The following is a 23,845-nucleotide window of genomic DNA, read 5'->3' on the forward strand; positions in this document are numbered from 1 at the left end:
CCATTTCAGGTACTATTCTTTACTCAGTTGGCAACCAGTGCACTCTTGTGCCATTTATTACCAAAGGATTAATGGCTCTGATCCAATCATTGCCATTTTAGTCAATGGAAATCAACAGCTGATTACTGACAAAAAGCACAGTCACTGCATTTTACTTCCTGAAATAAGTTAATCACGATATTTTACATGGCTAGAAATTCCCCTCTCCATATCATATATGAGTCATGTAGACAGCCAGAGACTCGGAACAGACCCATTAGAATCCTATCAAACCTCCAGCCTGACCTTTCAATGCTCATGTAATAGGTTGCTCAAAATTTCAAGTTGGTTTATGTTAGACAGGTTCTGTTCTTATAAACCTTTTTCAGTTGATGGTTTAGTATTGTATTGTAATACGTTATTGGTTTAACAGTGGAAATGCAAGCTGGTAGTGATTATGTAAAAAGTAGGTTTAAAGTCAAAATAACCATGCCACTGTAAACAATAACATCAGCAACTTATATATTTATATAGCGCCTTTAATGTAATAAAACGCCCCAAGGCGCTTCACAGGACCGTTATCAAATAAAAACAAAATTTGACAACGTTATATAAGATGTTAGATGTTAAATGCAAGCACAAAATTGGCTGTAATGTCATTGCTAATAGCAGGTAGACAGTGTAATACACGTTAAATTAGCCATGATTCAATCTTTCTGGGATATTAGTTTCGGGTATCACTTTTACAGTTGACTCTCTTGTTCCCACCTGTAACTAATTTACATAACATTATTTTTGCTAATTAGCGGTGGGTGGGGTTGCAGATTAGAGTAGTCGTCCTTTGTGAATAATTACAGGTACGCTGACGCCAAGTATGGACACCTGGAAAAGAAAGGACAGAGAATAAATAAAAAGCAGCAAAAGCGTAACCAGAAAAGCCGATTTAGCTGGTCGTCATTTCATCAGGAACAAGTGAAGGGACTGCACCTGCATGGAAGAGACTTGTCCTGCAGCGTTTTGGGCATCTTAAGGCAGTGCGGGAAGATTAAATCCCCCGCTCATTTTTAATCAGCAAACAGCGATGAACAGACACTACCCAACACTGACTGTCAGTGTTAAATGTCCCATACGTTACATACAACAACAACAACTTGTATTTATATAGCACCTTTAATTAATGTAGTAAAACGTCCCAAGGCGCTGTACAGGCGTATTATAAGACAAAAAAATTGACACCGAGCCACATAAGGAGAAATTAGGGCAGGGCGTCTTAAAGGAGGAAAGAGAGGTAGCGAGGCAGAGAGGTTTAGGCAAGGAATCCCAGAGTTTAGGGCCTAGGCAACAGAAGGCACGGCCGCCAATGGTTGAGCGATTATAATCAGGGATGCTCAAGAGGGCAGAATTAGAGGAGCGCTGATATCTCGGGGGGGGTTGTGGGGCTGAAGGAGATTACAGAGATTACTGTAAAAGTGAAGTAGCTGCTGCCCAAGTTACATTTCCCTTGTTCAGAATAATCCCCTCGGTCCCTCTTAAGGGCGCAGCAAGAAGAACTTGTCCACATCCACCCCAGCTCAGTATAAACCTTCTTTGTTCAAACCGAATTGCACATTATCCCTAAAAATTAAATGTCTGCATTCCAACATACTGTAGGCGCACAGGCAAATAACTAGACACATGTAGAAATGTGATTTTGACGGATTATATTTTTGGGGGTCCAAAAATAATCATGTTCAAAGCTACACAAATGGACATTTGCACTATTGTTTCTTTTGGAAAGATTTCAGTTGTCTTTATAAAAGGTTTCCTACCAGAAAACTGGTAGTCCAGCTACAGATCCCTGTTTAAAAGTGGCGTGATCTGCCTTCACTTGTAAGAAGCCACTGTGCTGCACTACACATGCAATCTCAGTGGATAATAGACATGAAAATAAAGCAGAGTGTTTATTACTATACCCAAACCTGACTTAATGAACTCTGCAGTTGCATCAGCATTCTGCTTGATTCAGATTGTTTACAGAGTGCATAAAGAATCCCCAACCAAACGTTGTATGCACACACCATTCATTGAGGACAGGGACCTTAATAAAAACAAATGAACCATTCTAAAACATTCACACGATTAATGCTTTAAAGGAAGACATGTTAAGACTTCCAACCTATGTTGCTGTCCTAGACTGAATGTGCAAATGGACGGAGCGTGTTGAGCATTAAAAACGTGAACGATTATGAAAGGGAAGGGTGGAAATGTTCCACTTGGCTGAGGAGAATGTATTGAAGAATTATGCCTAGATCAGCAATTCTAAATAATAGCCAACAGGCAGATACCTGGTACATTGGTATTGTACATGTAGAGGACAAAAAGGCTGGATCAGGCCAGTTTATGGAGAATGAATGGCAGTATTTTCTATTGTTCACATGCGCCAACAAGTTGAATAGGTGTTTCCGCAGATTTTAAGAGTTCATTGTATTGTCCCACTTCATGTGCTTAGTATAATGATCACTCACCCAGATGTGCTAATAGATTATTCATTTTTTTATTGTATTCACGTCACCTTAGCCTGCTCAAAAATATCAAACTGCGTGGATAAAAGTCAAACTTAGATCACATTATGCCACACCTCAGCAAAACTACAGCTAGAATTCCAGTTCTGGGAAGGTAGCAATCGCCTCTTTTACTTCAGTTTGTTCCTTCCAGAACTCTCGTCACTATTACTAGTGAATAAAAGTATTGTTGCTACCAGTAATTATGACTGTTGCCATTAGCATGTTATGCTTAACAAGCATTAGTGATGATGATTATGCAATGACAATACTCTGAAAGACGAGGGCTCCACATCAAGCTATCGATTGCAGTGACGGCCTGCGGAATGTGGTTGGTTTTCAGCTCGTGCGAAGAGTGTGTGATTTGAATGCAGTCTTTGGAAAGTCAAATCATGCACTCGTGACATTTACTAGATACAAAGCTGTTCTTCATAGGCTGCCATGTTTATACATCAAGCAGTAAAAGAGAGAAAGGAAGCAATAGAAAGAATAGAATACACTGCTTAAGATGCACTATTCAGACCATTAACTGTGTAGTGGTATTTCTCATTCCATTAAATGAATCTGCCGGCATGTGCGCTATTTTCATCTTGATGGTTCAATTTTAAAACATGTAAAATTTTTATGCACTGTGTTCTTGTTCATATCACAATTCTAAGCCTACTGGACAGCCAGTGTCAGCTGTGGCTCAGTTGGTAGCACCCTCACCTCTGAGTCAGAAGGTTGTGGGTTCAAGTCCCACTAGGCTGATACTCCAGCGCAGTGCTGAGGGAGTGCTGCACTGTCAGAGGTGCTGTCTTTCGAATGAGACGTTAAACCGAGGCCCTGTCTGCCCTCTCAGGTGGGCGTAAAAGATTCCATGCACTATTTCGAAGAAGAGCAGGGGAGTTATCCCCGGTGTCCTGTCCAATATTTATCCCTCAACCAACACAACAAAAACATTATCTGGTCATTATCACATTGCTGTTTGTGGGAGCTTGCTGTGCACAAATTGGCTGCCGCATTTTTTCCACATTACAACAGTGGCTTCACTTCAAAAGTACTTCATTGGCTGTAAAGCGCTTTGAGACATCTGGTGGCCGTGAAAGGCGCTATGTAAATGTAAGTCTTTCTTTTTACAACACTTATAAGCGCGTGGATCAAACATCAGAATGCACTTATGAGTCTTCAGTTGGCATCATCCAATGGGAAAGCATTGTATCCAGTGGAGCATGATGTGCAGACGACTTGCTAAAGAGAAACATCAGCAAAAATAAATTCAGATGTCAGCAGGTATGGGACCATAACAAGATGCTTCACAGAGAGGCAGAATCTGATTTTCGTGAGCTTCCTTCCCCCCGTCCCCCAGAAAACATGCACAGGCTAAGAAAAAACACAAATTCAGTTTGCCAGCTGAGAACGTCTCTGTTGTTCCCTGGAAGTGTCTGACACAACCGCTGGGGGTGTTGCGGCCGAGCAGCTTGTAATACTGAACAGTCTGTTACAATGGGGATGTTTAGGGAGGACTGGATTGAAAAGGAAGAGGGGAGGGAAAGAGACAACACGATTCATGAAAGATGACAATGGTGAATTGGTAATACATGAATTGACAGAGAGTCTCTCAGTCACCAGATCAAACAGTGAAAGATAACCGGACAAGGAAGGGGGAAAGAAAATGCAAAGAGCCAAAAAATACCAACCACGGTTTTGTCTCAAAATGTTTTAATATACTGACAAGTGCCTTACCTGATTACAGATGGATGTGGCCATACATATGTGTCTGATCGCAACTGAAAGTTCCAGGACAAAATTTAAGAGCTTTGCTAATGAGACTTTGTGCTGAAATTCCCTCGGCAGGATAGACGTTTACTGAAACTGTGACTACGAAAAAATACACAGTTTAAAGTATCAATATACAGTGTATTCTCAAAAGTTCTTTAAAAAAAATAATAATAAAACCTAAAAGGATTTCCAGTTTCATCTCTTAAAAGGCCATAATTCTATTGCTGCTAATTTCTGGGATATTATCAATTGGTTTTCATGCAACAGTACAGATTGCCACAAGAATACTGCCACTGTCTGTGTTCTGAAATAATGCTCAGACAACCCCACTGCCTTATCTGGCTAGCAATTTTCATCTATGGTCATGCATTTACCATTCATAGCAGGAGACTGGCGAAACTCAGTGTCATGCATAAAACTAGTGTGTGTGTGTGTATGTGTATGTGTGTGTGCACTCAATTTAATCTTAGTGAAAGAAAAACAGGCTGTATTTATGCCTGGCTAACTCCTCCAGGACCCCTGGGCACCATCATGGTAACAGCCCATTGAAGATAATTGCCTGTCTGAAATCAAATCTATTCTGGCTTAGCATTATTAGGGGCAAGTGTCACATTGGACCAAGAAAAAGTGGAAGCCGTCCAAGCATGATAGGATCAGCCCAGACTGAAACCAAACATTAACCCGTTTGGTTTTGACTTGGCAGACTGTTGTACACTTTTTCAGCAAGTGACTTTAGTAAGAAAGCGGGTAATGGCACACCTGAACTCTGATGCAGAGTTTACACATTGATGCAGTTAAATTGTGTGTGCTCGCTACCTTAAAGCATTGTCTAACATTTGCAGACTTTATAATCTACTAGCTTAATCGTAGGGTGCATAGATTTTGGGTGTGGTCATTTCATTTGCTATTAATTTACCGAAGTAGTTGCCACTTGAACTGCTGTCTGAAGTAGCGAAGTCCGTTACTTGTTCACGCTCATTTTGACTGCAACCCTCTTCACTTTGGGAAGTTTCGGTGTCCTCCATTAATGTTGAGAGCAGTTCTGTACACAACAAGCATCACGGGGCAGCCGCTCAGCTGGTTTCATTGCAGGCATGCTCCATTATTTTTATGCATGGACATACTCTCCGGCTGACCCCAGGGTCACTCTCATCCAATCACGGCTGCTTTGTTTTCATTAACGGAGCAGGTAAAGAGGCATGACTTTTGGGAGTTATTAACAGTATGTCAATATTGGCTCGACATTGCTTTGAAGTGAGGACTGTGGGAGGATTTTTGCTAAGCTGGTTAACGCTAGCACCGTTTTCATGCAGGTATACTTTTTCTAGTATTAATAGGACTTTTGCTGATGTGTTAAGAAAAAGGTTTCACCATCTGAAAGATGCACTGTGTGTCTTTTATAACAACAACTTGCAATTATACAGTGCCTTGAACGTAGTAAAAATGTTGCAAGATGCATCAGACAAAATCTGTCACCGAGCCACATAAAGAGAGATATTATAGAATCATAAAATGGTTACATCACAGTAGGAGGCCATTCGGGCCATCGAGCCTGTGCCCACTCTCTGCAAGAGCACTTCAGCTAGTCCCACTCCCCTGCCCTTTCCCCATAGCCCAGCAAATGTTTTTCCTTCAGGTACTTATCCAACTCCCTTTTGAAAGCCGTGATTGAGTCTGCCTCCGCCACCCTTTCAGGCAGTGCATTCCAGATCATAACCACTCGCTACGTAAAAAAGTTTTTCTTCATGTCGCCTTTGGTTCTTCTGCCAATCACCTTGAATCTGTGCCCTCTGGTTCCCAACCCTTCTGCCAATGGGACCGAGGATATCATTCAGTGTATAGAAGGTGCCATTAGTAGCTTATTTCTCTATTTACTTCGCAAATGTGGGAAACCTTAATTATTATCAAGTGTATTTTGAGATATTTTTAGTAAAATAAATAAATAATTATTCCTTAATGACCCATGTTTTCGATTATACCACCTCTTTTGCAATACAGACCATCTACAAACAAAATGGGCCATAATTTACTGTCAAAATAATGGTAAGGCTAATGGCACTTGCTGTTATTTATGTGCAAATGCTGCAGCAACTTCAGGCGAGGGACAGATGTGCGGCTAAATTCAAATATCCAAAAGTTGCTGTCGGAGCTGCATCGCTCTGCCGTTGGCTTCATAAAAACGTCATCTCACTGTCTGGCTCACCATTGAAATGCATTGAATGTCGTGAAGTTGCTGTATTTGCGTAGTAGATACGAACTAACCTCGCTGCAGAAAGTTAAGCCTTGTCCATTTCAGTCTAAGTACCTTTTAACGATGTGATGAGTATTAATTACTGCCAGTCAACCTCTCTGGCACTGAAAACTAACTACAGGAAACTTTTTTTTATCCGGCATCGACGGGACCGACGTGGTGCCGGTTCATCAAAAATTCCGGATAACCGAAAGCTATAGTAAAAGATACGGAGAGCTCAGAGCTCCGTATAAAGCAACAAACCCTGTTGCTTAGCAACAGGTTCAGAACAATGGCCACAACTTCCAAACGTCTCTGTAGCTTAGCAACAGCTGCAGCCACACCCTTGCACAGCAACAGATGGAGGAAGGCAAGTAATAAAACTTACCTGAACCTACTCCTGAACTTTGCCGGTTAACCGAGATTTCCGGTTATTTAGGTGCTGGTAAATCAAAAGTTTCCTGTAGTACAAATGTGGAGTCTCATTCCTTTGGGTTTTAATTGTTGTTAGAAATTTTAAAAGTGTATACAGTACTTTTTCTTTTTGTCTCTTTTTCTGTCTCTCCCTTAATCCAATCTTTCTTTGCCTCTCTTTATTTCTCTTTCTGTACCTGATTTGACATTGAATCCACCCACTCTAATTTACATTTCCTTCTCCGTCCTTGCGCTGTTAATTTCACAATCCTTTAATCTGATTGGTTAAGGAGATACACAGTTGCTTGCCCTGTTCACTCAGGTCCCAGATGCCATTGCTGCGACGTTATCAGCTCGCACTTTCAGCAACTTGCCATGCAAAAAAATGTAAAATCTTAAACATGCAAGGGCAAGTCTAACTAATGGCAGACACTATTAGATGCCCTGCCATGGCAAATTATGGCCCAATATTCAGTAACATTCAGTAGTACCACTGTCGCCTCTGACTGAGAAAGTCACGGCTTTAAACCCCACTCCAGAGACTTCTTTGCCGACAGTAGAACAGTGACAACATTCAAACGTACTTCATTGGCTGTGAAGCATTTTGGGACATCTTGAGGATGAGAAAGGCGCTTTATAAATGCAAGTTCTTTCTTTATAATATTTCTTGATATTATTCCATAAAATCAATGTCTCGAGAGTGTGAGAGAGAATGCAATTTTTTTTTTAAAGTGTCAGTTTTCCTCGAGCCAATTTTTCTCTCCTGCCCAAGATATTGAGCCCTTGTGGAGGTACAATTCCACAAGTGCCGGCCAATCTCTGGTATCTCACCTATCACCCAGTATTCAAATGTGAGCCTTGCCTATAACTGTCAGCAGCTATACAATTGTGTGAGGCCTCACAAGCCCGATCCTGTTGTCACCCGATGCCCACACAGTCACACTTCCAGCAGGAGGCGCTGGATAGCAATGAGCAGTGGGAACTCTGGGCAGTTTTCCCCTCTCTATTCCAGAGGCACGGAAGCCTTTATCACTGTCCTGGCTGAGATCAGCGAACACAGCATAGATTAGGATGGTTCCTGGGACCTCTCTACAACTCAGCAACTCACCAGATAAAAGCACCGAGCCTTTAAAAGAGCCCTTTGTCGTTCTTCAACAGAAAGATGCACCAACCCTACTACAGTGTGGCTGCTACACTTAGAGTATGAATATCAATAGATGGGACACAGACAAAGTGCATTCTTAGCACAATGTCTGAAGCAGATTTTAAACCCAGCATTTGATAGCAATACAGGGTACTTGTATTTTGTTGCTAGTTCCATCACACAGCTGCTTTGGAGTGATTTGTCACTCTGATAAAGGTCTTAAGAGCACTTTTTTCCCCCCTAAATGCTTTCCTTGGAGACTGGAAAGACTGCTAAATTGCTAATAAGTGCACAGCTGTTAACAGATTGCACAGCAATTTAACTTGTACCAATGTGCCGAGTGAAACCGCAGCATTTCTAAAACCTTTTAGTGCGCACATACTTCACTTTCTGTTCATTTTAACTGCGCCTGTATTTGAAATCTCAGTATGAGATGGTGCAGCTTTCAAAGAGGGGATTTGCTTTACGATTATTAGTTTTCATAATTTGGACTTAACCTCGGATTGATGCTTTGAAAAAGTGCTAGTTCCAACTGCAAGATTGATCAGCCTTCTTTAAACATCAAAACACTTTTGAGCCCAACTACAGTGGCGATTAGGATGGTAGAATGCATTTGATATTTATGCTTTATTACCCGAATCAGAAGGTAAAATTGTAAAAGGAGCTTGCATTTTGTACACAAATGGCCACTGTGAGTGTGTGGCAGAAAAGATATGAGGCTTAGAAGTGAAGGAAAGCAGAAAGTGACCTTCACCCTCTCCAAAAAAAAAATTGCATCATAAATAAAACTGCAAATTAAAAATATCACTTTGAAACTGAATATAAAGCTGATAAGACCTCGACGTCTCTGGGTAAAGGTCCTTGTGCATTAAAAAGCCTTTAGAAGTAAATAAAACAAATGTAATTTCCGCACAGGTTATTAATCTCAATGTGATTTTCTAAACTACCTTTCACATCGCCAGCTCGGGCTGCTGTCGCACAGTACTAACTGGATTACATTTGTACTGGGAGATTTGAGATCATGAAATCAAAAGGTTGATTGTGGGAGTCTGTCGATGTGAAGCACGGTTTGTGCTGGTGACAGCTGCTCTGTGGGGTGGACTTTATAGTTGCCAAAGCCACCCAGAGTCTGGGACCATGAGAAATGGCGCAGAGTTGTCTGAATAAGCCCCAGCGAGCACAACATATAGTCTGGATCCAAAGTAAATTTTAGATCCAACATATGGTAAATGCTGTGTCATGATCCCTGTATTTACCTACCCACTGCTACTAAACCCTTCACACTATTTCTGTTGACTTTCCTAGTTGACGCTGGATGTCAGCCAACATTACAAGTGGAGTTTACGTTCAGCAGGGATGGGGAGGAATGCAACCTCTCCGGAAGCAACTTAATTAATTTCTTTGGTCAAAGCAGATCAGTATTTGTGAATAAAGTGCAAGAAGGTTGCACTCAATTAAGGTGGGGAAACAAATAAAGTTAAGGTTTAACTCCAATCTAGATCATTTCCTCAAGCTAGTTACAATGGTTCAGATAAAAATCTGCAATGCCTGACAACAGCCTCCAGTCCATTTAATCAGACTGTGGCAGAGCCACTAAGGGACTCGGATCAACTGTATATAATTCCCTTTAACAATGTGTTAGCTACAGCCTGAATCTGTATCTTTGTATATACTGTTTGCATGTACAGAGCGCGGACCCTTTAAGAGCACGGGCAAACGTGATGACGTCACGCCATTCATCACGTGATCCCCCAACGGCGGGAAAAACGTGATGACGTGATGACGCCGGCCACGGGACCGCCCAAGCAGTCCTCGTGGAGCCTCCGAACTGACTAGACCTGTATTCGTAGTTCTCGTGCTTTTGTTTGTTAAACTCAGTTAGTTTTACATTAAACATCTTTTGATTGATTGCCTGAGTCGACCTCAGTCTTTTGATAGGAATTAGACATTCCTACAAGACCATGATATTTAAGATTCATGGGTCGTCAAAAACTGCATTTGCTGCACGAATGTGCTGATCGGGGATGTTATTCAAAAAAATTGAAGTTACAAAGATCTTTGCAGCATCGACGTTTCTGCATTTTGAAAGTGTCAACTTTTAAAGAGTGAAACCTTAATGCCAATTTAGGATTATAGAAGCGATCACCGTAATTGTATTGGGCTTGCCTCAGACGATGGGATGACATGGCGGTTTCAACGGCCTGAAATTCTCCAAACGCACAAACAGCTGGAGAGTTCAGGACAACATACATTGCCCTTCAGTACTTTATTTTTAAATCAGCTCTTTGAATGTGCATTAACCTTAAAAGACATCGGCCTTGACTTTCCATCGACCTGCATGGAAAGAAGATGCAAATGAGGGCGATACATATTTCCCAGCACTTGCATCATTTGGATGCTGGATGCAAGGGGCACATGCTAGCTCCAGGTGTGCACTGCTCAAGTGGCGAGGGACGGGGGGGGCGGAGGCTGGAAATGTTTTTTGGCAGCCAGTGCCTGTGCAGGTGCTTGCAGAGCATGGTTTTGCACAGGACAAAGAGGAGGGCTAGGATTTTTGTGAGCAGCATGGAGGCTGAGACTTTCCACAATATAACTCCGCCCTCAATCTAAAATTTCTAATGATCCAGAGGCCAGATGATTGGCTGTGGTCTGGGGTGCCTCTCCAACACGAGCGGAAACCTAATCAACATTTAAGTTTTGATATTGAAGCATGTTTGGATAATGTGCTAGTACATTGACATTGTGTGCTAGAGTAATGGGACATTACTTTGTGCCTCTACAGTGAAATCCTCAGTAGATGCCATATAACTCATTGGCCCTGTAGATTTTGATTTATGTTCTCAGCATCAGTGCATTTCTTTCCCCAAAAGGTCAGTCAGATAAACCTGCAAGATTTCTGGAGTATGCCCCATAAATGAGCATTAATATGAGATTGCTAGGCACCAGAATTGATGAATCTGTACTGCTGAGTCCAAAGCAATACCAGTAAGTTATTAAATAAGGATCACACTTGTTTGAAGGTCATTGTTTCATAATTCCTAAGAAATATATAGTCAGATTACTACCAACCTCAATGTTGGATCATCTCAGTATGTTGTGTTTTTTTTTAATTCGTTTATGGGATCAGGGCATCGCTGGCAATGCCAGCATTTATTGCCCATCCCTAATTGCCCTTGAGAAGGTGGTGGTGAGCCGCATTCTTGAACCGCTGCAGTCCATGTGGTGATGGTACTCCCACAGTGCTGTTAGGTAGGGAGTTCCAGGATTTTGACCCCGCGACGATGAAGGATCGACGATATACTTCTAAGTCAGGATGGTGTGTGACTTGGAGGGGAACTTAGAGGTGGTGGTGTTCCCATGCGCCTGCTGCCCTAGCCTCTGACCTGCTCTTGTTGCCACAGTATTTATGTGGCTGGTCCAGTTAAGTTTTTGGTTAATGGTGACCCCCCAGGATGTTGCTAGTGGGGGATTCGGCGATGGTAACGCCGTTGAATGCCAATGTGTATCTGTGATTTATCGACAAAAAATGTGAATCCCTTATTGCACATTGCCTAATAAAAGGATGCTGGTTCTTTTGGTGAATATCTGTGAATATAACATTTCATCAATGTGTAAATAAGCATTCTTGCCCGTAACAATAAAACGACGATACCAATAGACTAATAGAATAGCAAAATACTGCAGATGCTGGAAATCTGAAATAACAACAGAAAATGCTGGAAACACACAGCAGGCCAGGCAGCATCTGTGGAGAGAGAAACAGAGTTAACGTTTCAGGTCTGTGAACCCTTCGTCAGAACTGGAAAAAGTTAGAGATGTAACGGGTTTTAAGCAGGTGCAGAGGCAGGGAAAGGGGGTGGGGGGAGGAAAGAACAAAAAGGAAGGTCTGCGATAGGGTGGAAGGCAGGAGAGATTAAATGTTGCAAATGGGGATGGCAGAATCATCAACAGCTGACGCCTGAAAAAATAGGGGCTGAGGTTATAGTCTGAAATCGTTGAACTCAATGTTGAATCCAGAAGGCTGCAAAGTGCCTAATCGAAAGATAAGAGTTTACTTCTGCTTTAATTAATAACAAAACATTCTTGTCCTCAGCTGAGACAGAATATTTGATCCCCACCAATGAAGCTGGCGATCTGCCTCTGTTGTGTACTCGCGATCTAACCTCACATCCCTGTGGACTCAAGTCTGCATCCAAGAGACATTTGAAGCTATGTTGTAAACATTGTTACCAAGGAAAATGAACAGAGCTGAAGTTTGCCCTTGTTTAGACTTTTAATAAGTACAGGAGATGACTGGGACTGAATTTTTCTTTCATTCTTAATACAAGGGGAAAATTTGGTCCATGTGTTTCCCATTTTCAGACTAGCTGACTGAGCTCAGTAGAAGCTGCTCAGCACTCGCATGAAACCCTGATTAGTGCCATGACTGTGGAGAATGTTTAAAAAGTCTGGCTGACATCTCGATTTGCCAGAATCACTAATGTTTGTCAGTTTTATATTGGACCGCTAGGTAGGATGTTCCATGAAAACAGATTATCTCACCTTGGGCTGAAGAAACAACACAAGTGACACTCATGCCGGTTGAACGTGCAGCAGCAATAGACACAATGGTCATAGAGAAGCGACGGCTCTGATCTTCTGATGAAACAAAAATGCAAATAGGGGCAAAATGATTTGAAGAGATACAAGAATAAATTGTTCTCCTTAGGAAAACCACTTGTTACAAGACAAGACGATTTTCATTTGCCATATGGCTCATCCATGGTAGACAAAATTGAGACAACACTGATGAATTTTCCACAAAGGATAAAGATATTTTTTTAAGTATACTTGCTAAATCAGAACAGCTGCACGAAATCTTCATTAAAGTTGGCCCATTTATGGATCAATCTTCAGGGTATCTTACAACCATTATCCGGTTGAACGATTGGCTCTAACTGTAAATGTGCCTGAAAATCTGATTGCGTTCTTAAGTCATGTACTTCAAATATAAATGTTTAACATGGAATGTCCACTGGACATTCAGAAAAGCCCCACAGCTCAGACAGGCTGAAGCTTGACTAAAAAAAAATTACATGAACCTGAAAAACTTTGAATCGGAGGCTGAGGTTTTAATGCAAATGTACTATTTCACACTGAAAATAAAACCCACCTGTCCAGGCTAAAAGGGATACTGTTAATTTACAAAAAGCTGCCTCCATTTTACTAATTCAGAAATAGATTGCTGAAAACTGTTGCAAGTTATTCAGGAATGGTCCATTCACAAAAATTCTGAAAATCTCACAACACATTGCATGAAAATTAATATCCTTGGCTATAACTTTTACAGCCGGGATAGAAGAGGAAATGGTTGGCCTCGTTAATCAAGGACGTGATTACTGCGATAGGATTGAGAGTTTGTTTTGATGGCATCTGTATCGAGTTAAGAGAGAATTAGGGATCAGTTACTGTTTTAGAAGTATATTATAGGTCACTGAATAATGGGAAATAAATTGAGGAGGAGATTTGTAAGGAATTCAGTGGTTTGCAGTAGTAAGAGTTGTAATAAAGGTAACTAGCCTCGTGTGGACTGGGATAAGACATACTTTAGTGGTCAAAATGAGGAGAGGTTCTTACAAAGCATCGAGGACTGTTTCCTTAATCAGTTTGTTGCATGCCCAACAAAGAGGCAGGTGGTGCCAGATCTGGCCCTGGGGAACAAAGCAGGAGAAATGTCTTGAAGGTACAGGAAACTTTTGTTTATCCGGAGGTTAAATGTCCGGAAAGCTCTATCCACCGGCAAAATTCAGGAGTCGGTTCAGATAAGTTTTTTTTCTTTTCGTTGCTTTTTTTCTGCAGTCGTGGCTCTGCAAGGTCTAGCTGAAGCTGTTGCTTAGCTACAGAGACGTTTGCAAGCTACGCCGACTGTTTTGAAGCTGTTGCTAAGCAACAGGGTTTGTTGCTTCACACGGAGCTCAGAAGCTCCGTATGTTTTAACATTAGTGCTGGTTTCTACGGCAGCTTTGATGGGACGGCACCAGCTCAGTCCTGTCAGTGCCGGATACCAGAAAGTTTCCTGTAGTTGAACACTTATAGTGACCATAACCTGATTAGGTTCATATTGAGAACAGATCGTTGTTTTTAAAGTTGTCAAAGTGTTGGACTAGCTATTTTCAGAGTGATGAAAGGAGACTTAGCCCAGATTATTGGTGGGAAAACATGACCCATCAAACAGTGGACCAGCAATGGGAGTTAGCTTAATAGGACATAGATATGGTACGGGTGCTAAACATCCTTACTGGAGTAAAGGTGGTGAATCAGGAGCTGGGGTTCCATGAATAAACAAAGACATCAGAGCAAAAATGAGGGTTGAAAAAAAGCATGGCAAATATATGGAAAATAACACTGAATAAACCCCTGAGAAATATAGAAAGAAAGAAGAAAGACTTGCATTTATATAGCGCCTTTCACGACCACCGGATGTCTCAAAGTGCTTTACAGCCAATGAAGTACTTTTGAAGTGGACTCACTGTTGTAATGTGGGAAACGCAGCAGCCAATTCACACACAGCAAGGTCCCATGAACACCAATGTGATAATGACCAGATAATCTGTTTTTGTTATGTTAGTTGAGGGATAAATATTGGCCAGGACACCGGGGATAACTCCCCTGCTCTTCTTCAAAATAGTGTCATGGGATCTTTTACATCCACCTGAGAGAGCAGACGGGGTCTCGGTTTAACGTCTCATCCGAACGGTTTAACGGCACCTCCGACAGTGCAGCACTCCCTCAGTACTGCATTGGAATGTCAGCCTAGCTTTATGTGCTCAAGTCTGTGGAGTGGGGCCTGAACCCACAACCTTCTGACTCAGAGGTGAGTGTGCTACCCACTGAGCCACCGCTGACACTAAGTATAGAAAGTATAGAATGGAATCAGAAATGGAAATTAGAAAAGCAAAGAGGGGGAAATGAAAAAAGTTTGGCAGACAACAGAAAGCGAAATTGCAAAGGCTTTTGTCAGTACATACTAAGCAAAAGGACAGTCAAACACAGGCTTGGAATACTTCAAGATGAATGAGACATTCTTTCAATTCAGAGTGAAGTAATGCAACAATACTAAGGTATGTTGGCTCTGTTTTTACAGAGCAAGGTAAAATCGGACTGTAGGAATAACTAAGGGGAATATGGAAGACGCATCGCAAGAGAGAAATGTTCAAAAATTGAACACATCAACAAGGTTAATGAAAATGCAACGGTCACCAGGCCCAGATGGTATGCGAGCGAGCAAACCAGAGGAGGCTGGTGAGGAGATAAAGGAGGCGCAAAGCATAATTTTCCCCCAAAATGAGAACTGTGCCAAGGACTGGAGTATGACAAATATTACACCCCTATTCCAGAATAGGGAAAAGCTGTGGCAGGAAATTATAGGCCAGTTGGTTTCGGATAAAGTATTTAAAGTAATACAGGATAAAATTTGTTAACACAGAGGCATGGCCTAATCAGATAGTCGGCATGCATTTGGAAAGAGGTCATTCTTGACTAATTTAATTACATTTTCTGAGGAAATCAGAGAGTATAAAGAGAATGCGATGAATGTTGTACATATGGATGTTCAGGAAGCATTTGATAAATTATGAAAATTAAAGCCAATGGTATCAAAAGTATAGCTGCTTGAAGAAGGAGATGGTTAGGGGGCACAGGTAAATGGCTATTTTTTGGATTGGTTGGTTATGGTGGTGATGTGTCCCAAGGACCTGTGCTGGAACCTCTTGTTTCCCATTTATATAAATGGTTTGGACACGAGTACTAGAGGAATGATATTGAAGTTTGTTGATGATTGCAAATATGAAAGGGTGTGGAAAGCCTCGAGGAAGAATGGAATATGTTACAGGAGGGTTCTGACAGGTTAGTGGGGTTGGCCGATAGGTGATAGATGCAGTTAAAGTGCAGAGACATGTGAACTACTACATATTAGGAATGAGGATACTGAAATTAAGTACATTTTAATGGGGAAGATTCTTAAGAGCGGAGGAACATTTTATTGAGCCTTCATAATTATAACCGCTCATTTCTGGTATCATTCTACAATGTCAGTAGAGAGATCTAACGGTGCAGCTACGTAGATATTAAAATACGGGGAGTGGGGGCGGTGGTGGGCGGGGGTCAGAGTCGAAAAAGTTATAAGAAACAAAGGTGGAGTTGTGGGGTTTATTCACAGAGATAGCATTGAATATAAAATCGAGAATGCGATGTTGCATTTGTACACGATATTGGTTCGTCTCCAGTTGGATTATTGCATGCTGTCAGGTCACCCCATTGTACAGCTACAGAAAAGGTACCATGAAGATTCAATTGAATAATACCAGGGGTGACAGGTTAGAGCTATGAAGAAAGGCTCCAAAGCAAAGCTTTTTTCACTACAACAGTGAAGGTTGTGGGAGAACCCAATAGATATTTTCAAAATTATGAAAGGTCTTAGATGTTAAGAGTGAAAGATCGTTTCCATTGATTGACAGAGAAGGGAGCAGAAACTCAGCATTATCACTAAGAAAGAAAGAACTTGCATTTAGATAGATTTTTGGACTCTAGGGGAATCAAGGGATTTGGAGATCAGGCAGAAAAGTGGAGTTGAGGTCGAAGATCAACCATGATCTTATTGAATGTCAGAGCAGGCTCGAAGGGCCATATGGCCTACTCCTGCTCCTAATTCTTATGTTCTTATAGCGCCTTTCACGACCTTAGGACGTCTAAAATTGCTTAATGAGAGAAGGAGGGCTTCAGAAGAATATATTTAATCACACAGAGGGTAATTAGAACATGGAATGTTTTACCATAAGTGGTTACTAAGACAGAGACCAGCACTATTTAAAAGGGATTGGATAAAAATATTGGAGTATGGAAGAGTATAAAAGGATGGGGTGGGGGGGGAAGGACAGGGAGGTGGGATTGAACAGGTAGCTTCAGTTAAGCAGCTTGCTCCACACGCTAGTTGGTCTCCATCCGTGCTGTAATTTCTATGACCACTGCAGAAGGAAAACAATCTTGTACCTTTGAAATCTTTTCTATTTATTATATTCTGCTATAATTAAGCATCTTCTAGAAGTTTCAGTTGAAGGCTTGTGTCACTACTTGCCAATTTAAGCTACTGCTGAGCAAAGCACTTCCTACAGCGAGGACAGAATGTGGTGTCCTTCCTCCTAAAAGCCAGACAGTTACAAAGTTAGTTCCTGGGCCGATACAGTGGTGTCATTGGTGGATAAGTTGGGCATTATGGAAAATAATTGAAAACATGTAAATTTAGGAAAATTCTGTGCAGCTTCGCTTGCTGTAAACAGTCATTTGTTGTTTAAGTTCAACAGATTAGGAATAATGTCACTTATTTCATCAGACTTTCCTGTCACGTGGTCAAAGCACAATTTTTTTTTTGCCTTTGCCACAGACGGTGATTGTTCACTGGGCCCTTCTGTGAATTGTATGTTGTAGCTGGATCTTTGAAAGGACCAGCTTTGTGTTCTTGAATGAACTGTATGTCATCCTTCAGAGGAATAGAAGCAGTGAACACTGTACTTGTTGTAACATTTACAGGATGTGCCCTGGTCTGCAGCCATATTAAAGCAGCGACCAGAAGTGACTTGAACACTCTGCAGCATATGCCGAAGGCAGCTCAAATCCAACATACAACTGAAGGACAATTTGCTTTTAAATCTTTTTTTTCCCTCGGCAGCAGCGGTTGTCATTCAGGAGAATGTGACACAATGAAGCGTGTGACGTTTGGAGCAATTTAAAACATTTAATGCAAGCAGTAGCATTTCTACATCTTGTACACTTCCACCTTCTTACGGTGCCCACTCTGCAGTGGATTTAAGGGCTTCATATGAAGGGAGCTTCAATCAGAAGCATTGTCCAGCTGCACCTATTCTTCTGTTAGTATTCCAAAAAGTCAATGCTGCATGCTTATTTCCAATTAATAAAACAAGTTACGCCCATTTTAAACCCCCTAGCTCAAGAGATTCAGAACAGCAAGAGGAGTTAGTTGGGTACTTGCAGTTTGGTACAAGAACAAACTTGCATTTCTATAGCACCTTTCATGACCTCAGGACATCCCAAAGCGCTTTACAGCCAACGAATTACTTCTGAAGTGTAGTCACTGTTGTAATGTAGGAAACGTGGTAGCCAATTGGTGCACAGCAAGCTCCCACAAACCACAATGTGATAATGACCAGATCATCTGCTTTTTAGTGAGGTTGGTTGAGGGATAACTATTGGCCAGGACACCGGGGAGAAATCTCCTGTTCTTCTTCAAAATAGTGGTCGTGGGATCTTTTGCACCCGTCCGAGGGGGCAGACGGGGCCTCGGTTTATCGTCTCATCTGAAAGACCTAAAGATAAATTCACACCCGATTTATCAGCAACAGTTTCAGTTGTTCGATTTTCATTCTGCAGATTGTTTTGAGCACTGGGTGTTCTTTATATTCAGAGACAGACAGCTGTGAGTCAATTGTACACGACCTGAAAATCTGCTCAACGCATCTGTGGGGCCAATGTCATTCACCAGTCTTTGGTAAAGCTTTTTAAGTTAGGCGAGAGACAAAAGCTAGTCGATTTAAAATGCTGTTCGTCTGTAATTGTTTCCAGTTCTCTAGAAAGATCAACGCTTGAAATGTTAACTCATCTTTTCTCTCCACAGATGCTGAGTGATCTGCTGAGGGTTTCCAGCATTTTCTGTTTTCAGTTCTTTGTCATTAGATTACAATGTGGCAATGCACCCAATTACAGCATATCCACAACACAGGGCAGGATGGTAGCACAAATAGTTAAAGGAAAAAAAAACTGGTGCATTTCAGTTTAGAGCCATCCCTCAGATGAGGCAGAGATTCCCAATGGTATTTGCACCATTTTGCAGGTTAGATTTTTTTTTGTTCCCTGCCTGCAGAGGAAATGGTGGTTCAAATTTCTCCCACTGTCTAAGGCCATTTCCTTCCCATTGTAATTTTAGCACAAACATGCACTGAAAATATATTTGACGCAATGTTTGAATTTTTATTCAAGAAGACATCCTGTGACAAGGGAACTAGATGTAATATCTCCAAATTTGCAGATGACACAAAGCCGGGTGGGCGTGTGTGCTGTGAGGAGGATGCCGAGAAACTCCAGGATGATTTGGACAGGTTGGGTGATTGGGCAGAAGCATGGCAGATGCAATATAACGTGGATAAATGTGAGGTTATCCACTTTGGTGGCAAAAACAGGAAGGCAGATTATTATCTGAATGGCAATAGATTGGGAGAAGGGGAAGTGCAACGAGACCTGGGTGTCCTTGTGCACCAGCCGCTGAAGGTAAGCATGCAGGTGCAGCAGGCAGTTAAGAAGGCAAATGGTATGTTGGTCTTCGTAGCGAGAGGGTTTGAGTACAGGAACAAGGATGTCTTGCTGCAGTTGTACAGGGCCTTGGTGAGACCACATCTTGAGTATTGTGTGCAGTTTTGGTCGCCTTATCTGAGGAAGGATGTTCTTGCCATGGAAGGAGTTCTGTGAAGATTCACCAGGTTGATACCTGGGATGGCAGGAATGACGTATGAGGCGAGATTGGGTCGATTGGGCTTATACTCGCTGGAGTTTAGAAGAATGAGAGGGGATCTCATTGATACTTATAAAATTCTGACAGGACTGGACAGACTAGATGCAGGAAGGATGTTCCCGATAGTCGGGGAGTCCAGAACCAGGGGTCACAGTCTAAGGATAAGGGGTAAGCCATTTAGGACAGAAATGAGGAGGAATTTCTTCACCCAGAGAGTGGTGAACCTGTGGAATTCTCTACCACTGAAGGCAATAGAGGCCAATTCATTAAATATATTCAAGAAGGAGTTAGATATATTTCTTAAGGCTAAAGGGATCAAAGGGTATGGAGAGAAGGCAGGAACAGGGTACTGAATTTGGATGATCAGCCATGATCGCATTGGATGGCAGAGCAGGCTCGAGGGGCCGAATGGCCTACTCCTGCTCCTATCTTCTATGTTTCTATGTTTTATGCTTCGGGGATTGAGCAAACATCAAAATGTCCAGAACTGCAGGTAACACAGACACAAAGTAAAACAAAAGCAAAATGCAAAATACTGCGGATGCTGGAAATCTGAACTAAAAACAGAAATTGCTGGGAACCGCTCAGCAGGTCAGGCAGCTTCTGTGGAGAGAAAAACAGAGCTAATGTTTCAGGTCGATGACCTTTCGTCCGAACAAAATAAAACTTTGCCCTATAACATTAATCAGGTCAATTCAAAAGAATAGAAATTGAAGTAAATGAACTAAAAGGAGAAGGATGGCTTAAGAAATTATAGCAGGAGATCCCCAGCCTATGCTGAGATAGCTGAAGGGGGTGGGGGTAAGAGAGGAGAGGGTTAGAACTGGCAGGGATAAATTGAGCGAGTGGTCGACTGCTGAATTTACAACTTGAAGTTGCTATCCAGCGACCCATTGCTGCAAGTGTGCATGTGAGGATAGGATTGGGCTTGGCTAGGTTTATATTCACTAGAGTTTAGAAGAATGAGAGGGGATCTCATTGAAACTTATAAAATTCTAACAGGACTAGACAGACTAGATGCAGGAAGGCTGTTCCCGATGGCGGGGTAGTCCAGAACCAGGGGTCACAGTCTAAGGATAAGGGGTAAGCCATTTAGGACTGAGATGAGGAGGAATTTCTTCACCCAGAGAGTGGTGAACCTGTGGAATTCTCTACCACAGAAGGCAGCTGAGGCCAATTCATTAAATATATTCAAGAAGGAGTTGGATATATTTCTTAAGGCTAAAGGGATCAAGGAATATGGAGAGAAAGCAGGGACAGGGCACTGAATTTGGATGATCAGCCATGATCTCATTAAATGGTGGAGCAGGCTCGAGGGGCCGAATGGCCTACTCCTGCTCCTATCTTCTATGTTTCTATGGCTGTGTCGCTGAATAGTCCACTACGCTTGCATGGTGAAAATTGCTGTCTTGCACGACGTCCTAGGGGCTGCCCTACTGTGTGGTACCGCAACAGGAGTCAGCACCTGGAGAAAGAAAACTGGGGGGGGGGGTGGAGAAGAGAAGGAGTAAAGAACCAGAATAATATATAACCCCATGGTGTACTGGTTCGACACCATTCACTACTAAAACTGTTCTTTTTTAAAACAAAAATTGGATAAAGAGCTGCAGTAGATCGGAGGGGGTTAATCTGTAGGCACAGAAATGCAATCTGCCCACCCATTGCTATTCCAACTAGTTGAACCACTCCCACCACAGTACTGGAATTTGTTGTTTTATTATTAAGGCGACACAAGTCCTATTGAGATCATTTTCTGACACACAAGAAAAACAAGTTTGGATCTACTCTTCTGCAGACACATATACCATCGACTCTTGCACTCTCTCTGTTTGTCACCCATTCAGTTCTTCCTCTGCGTATTCAATTAATCACCAAACACTCAATTTTCAAGGTCATGAAAGCAGCCCTCAAAGTGTCTGTAGAGCCCACAACTCCCCAACAGGCTTTCTAGATTGAATCTCTCCGATTGCTGGTACTGGGTAAAATGATATTACATTCACCTTGTGGTAAAAGAGCGTTCATTTGGATTATAGGAGGTTAGTTAATAAGAATCAAGTTGTATCATTTTATCCTGAGATATTATTTCCCTCACCACAAGTGAAGGGCCACTCTTGAAGCAGCGAGGCTCAGACGGACTGGGCTTTGCACGTTCTCCCAGCCGCTTTTAAAAAACCACATCACTTTTAAAACGCGAAATTTTCATGTCATCTCCTATCAACAAGCTGTCATCTGCTACGAGCTTATTCTGCTCGCTGCGTTTCATTAACGCCGGCAGACTGTATACATCAGTCAATCAAAGTGCACGCTCCACTTTTAATTCTTTCGTGTACCCAGCAGTCAGGAACCACAGTTGTCTTTTTATCTTTTTTGTCGCAATGAATTATAGATACAAATCCTTGCAGCATGAATAAGCAAAGATCGTGCACAAAGCGACAGGCTCTGGTACAGTAGTCGATGATGAATGACATATTTCAAGGAACATGTGTAACAAGACAAATATTCTGTAATGGCAGCAATTAAAAAGTAATACTTAAATAAAAATCTGAAGAAAATGTGAAGGAGACAATTAACAATAACACTGACTTCATTAAACATCTATGTCATATGTAATATCCGAATGTTCAACTTACTGCATTAACCAAGAGAGGTTTCAGTTGTCCTGCCCTGCTTATCCATCCTCTTTATTAAGAGAGGGAGAAGCATCTTGTAATTGTGTATCTTCCAATGAAAATTTAGCAGTTTTTGATTCGTGTCTGTGCATATTTAATTGCATCATCACTGTAGAAATTATTCTTTAGATGGAGGTTGGTTTACCTGAAAATATAGGTACCCAAATAGAAATATTAGTGACAGTACATTATGTGACACTCCCATTGACCCACTAGCCCCAATATTTACCAGGATAAGGGGAGGGGGGAGGTGGGGATAGCAGCTGGGAATGCGGGAAACCCAGAGGTCCTGACAAATTTAACAACAGGATCTCATTTAAGTTTTTTGTCTCCGTTTCCCAGCCAGCCAGATTGAAAAGATAGGCTGGCGGACGTGCAGGAAGGCTTGCGACACCAGGCCGCAGCTGGGGAGCAGAGAGGAGGGAGGGAGAAGATCACGGGCTGGGGAGGACATGGGGGGGGTGGCGGGGCATCGGATCGCAGGGAGGGCTCGGCAGATCACGCGGAGGAAGCAGGTTTGATTGAGGGGCCAGGGGGGGAAACACTCCTGCTCCTCTGGGCGCACAAGCAGTGCTGGAGAGACACTTACCAGCTGGATCCGGCCCTTCTCGCCTCCCCTTCAGTTGGGCTCCTGAAACCGTTAAAAGTAAAGCTGTGGTTAAATTTGAGGTACGCTGCCTCATTATAATATTTGAATAGAGCGCGGGTTAGTTGCCCACTCCCCAAACCCCCTCCGCTAAAACCGCTTGGAGGCGGGTTGGACTCGGGTTTCAGATTTTAACATTTTTAACCTCCCCCACCCCTCCCCAATCCTGGGAGGTAAACCCCCCCCCACCGACTCTGTGCTAACTGCAGCTCCTGTTGGTGAACTTGCAGTTACTTTGCTTAAAAAGTTGAGAAGCAGCTGATGATAAATTGCTGTTTGTGGGCTACAATCCTTTCACAGGATTCCTTCACATATGTAACAGCAGAGATTCTTTTCAAACATTAAACGTGGAATGTTGGAATTGTGCTATACTCCACAGCTGTAGTTTTTAAACACTTCTGTCTGGAGGATCCCTCCAAATGCACACTCCAGGAGACACCTTGCAGATTTTGACAGCCTCCCAGGGGCTCCCTGCCCTAATGTCTGAAAGAGACAGCACTGTTTAATTTGGGTAGCTGACCATCAGGGCCAAAAACTTTTCCCCCCCCTCACTTTGTACACACCAACAGAAATATCTGCGAGCGAGTCAAGAATACCATGAAGATATGGAACACACAATTCTATAAACACTCTGCTCCTGGCATATGGAACGCCCGGGCCCCAGACGGAAAGAAATCTGCTGTGTTTGCAGCTGCCCAACTATCCCCTCACAGACCCCGTTTGAAAACCTGTGCCTCACACAATAATTACAACTGCTAAAGATAGATGAAAATACAGATGATGAAAACTCATGACCCAGGACCACTTTCTGCATCATATGACAATGCATGTCAATGAATGACGAAGCTAGAAACAGTGGAAGTCCAAACAGACTTGGGGGGTCCATGTGCATAGATCATGGGCAG

General features: G+C 42.2%; 1 protein-coding gene and 1 long non-coding RNA gene across 3 annotated transcripts in view; one reads left to right on the forward strand and one right to left on the reverse strand.

The window, feature by feature from the left end:
* The window catches only part of LOC147101799 (multiple epidermal growth factor-like domains protein 9), a 388,208-nt gene that overhangs the window by 160,069 nt on the left and 204,294 nt on the right, over window positions 1-23,845 (forward strand). The window lies entirely within an intron of this gene.
* Window positions 509-22,931, reverse strand: LOC147101800 (uncharacterized). 2 transcript variants are annotated; one of them, XR_015073367.1, is made up of 3 exons: window positions 22,884-22,931; window positions 22,256-22,439; window positions 509-861 (listed from the first exon to the last, which is right to left on the reverse strand). It is a non-coding gene; the product is annotated as an uncharacterized LOC147101800 (long non-coding RNA). The 2 variants fall into 2 exon arrangements; XR_015073368.1 differs by lacking the exons at window positions 22,256-22,439; window positions 22,884-22,931 and adding exons at window positions 4,245-4,379; window positions 5,197-5,919.

This window comes from Somniosus microcephalus, chromosome 23 (genome assembly GCF_052327205.1).
Source record: "Somniosus microcephalus isolate GS21.2 chromosome 23, FLI_Smic_1.0, whole genome shotgun sequence".
NCBI lineage: Eukaryota > Metazoa > Chordata > Chondrichthyes > Squaliformes > Somniosidae > Somniosus > Somniosus microcephalus.